Source organism: Mercenaria mercenaria, chromosome 4 (genome assembly GCF_021730395.1).
Source record: "Mercenaria mercenaria strain notata chromosome 4, MADL_Memer_1, whole genome shotgun sequence".
NCBI lineage: Eukaryota > Metazoa > Mollusca > Bivalvia > Venerida > Veneridae > Mercenaria > Mercenaria mercenaria.
Genome location: NC_069364.1, coordinates 54,632,908 through 54,633,969, shown reverse-complemented (window position 1 = coordinate 54,633,969; position 1,062 = coordinate 54,632,908). Strand labels below are relative to the sequence as shown.

At 34.4% G+C, this 1,062-nt stretch overlaps 1 non-coding gene across 1 annotated transcript; it reads left to right on the top strand.

Moving 5' to 3' along the window:
- Positions 1-320: 320 nt before the first annotated feature.
- On the top strand, positions 321-392 carry Trnac-gca (transfer RNA cysteine (anticodon GCA)). Its single transcript has one exon. It is a non-coding gene; the product is annotated as a tRNA-Cys (tRNA).
- Positions 393-1,062: the final 670 nt, after the last annotated feature.

Below are 1,062 nucleotides of genomic sequence, written 5' to 3'. Positions count from 1 at the left end.
TTCAAGCGCAAACGTAGCTGACGAGTTATATGTAATAACCTACTGAACGGCTTGTTGTCAACTGGCTACCCATTCTATAAGTGTCTTATTACACGACATCAGCAATAAATTTTCATTTTTCTATCTTCAAGTTTTGACTTTAGCCCAGTATAATTAAGTTTATAGTTAAGTGTTCAACAACAGACCTGTCAATAACACAAACTGTGGACTGGTCGCACAAATCAATGTAATGCCGTGACAAAGTTACATTATTTGTTTTGTACCAAGGTCGTAAATTACTATATAATAAGATATTTACGTCCTTGTTATTATATATCAAAGGGGATATAGCTCAGTGGTAGAGCATTCGACTGCAGATCGAGAGGTCCCCGGTTCGAACCCGGGTGTCCCCTTAAATGTTTTTACGACATATTAGAAAAAAAGACTTACTTGAATAATGATCGCAGATCTGGCTGCTGAGCATGGTTCCCTGTCCACTCTGCGCAACATGTTTCTTCCTATTAGTAAGCTGGCATTTTCGTGCAGTTGCACAATAATCAAAACTTACGCAGTCAAATGTTGTCTATTTTCTACGCAGTCAACATCGTTACGAATATCATTGGTCGTTTTGTCGGCGGCATATATTGCTACATTGTTGGTAGTCTGTGTGAAATCAACTGAAAAGTTAAGAAAATACTAAATTTCAACCTTTATTTCTTCAATACCATAATCAACCTACATTGCAGTTTCACCACAAATGACAATACTCAGTAGAGCTACTCGACCACGCGGCTGATGTGATTATTTTTGTCAAAATGTTCATTTCAACCAAGTGTGGCATAGAATGTATATATGAACACAAAAAACTTATAAAGTGAGTGGAAATAAATATAAGATACTGGTTAAATTAAAAGAAGAATTCATTGTTTTACATTCTTCATTATTCTACATTATTTTTAAAGCGTTAATATACTTTATTTTGCAAAGTATTTTTTATATTTATTACGATTACTTGCAAAACTCGATTGAAAAAGTTTGTATCACTGGTTACTTTAAACGTTCCTGCATTTTATGGATTTTCAG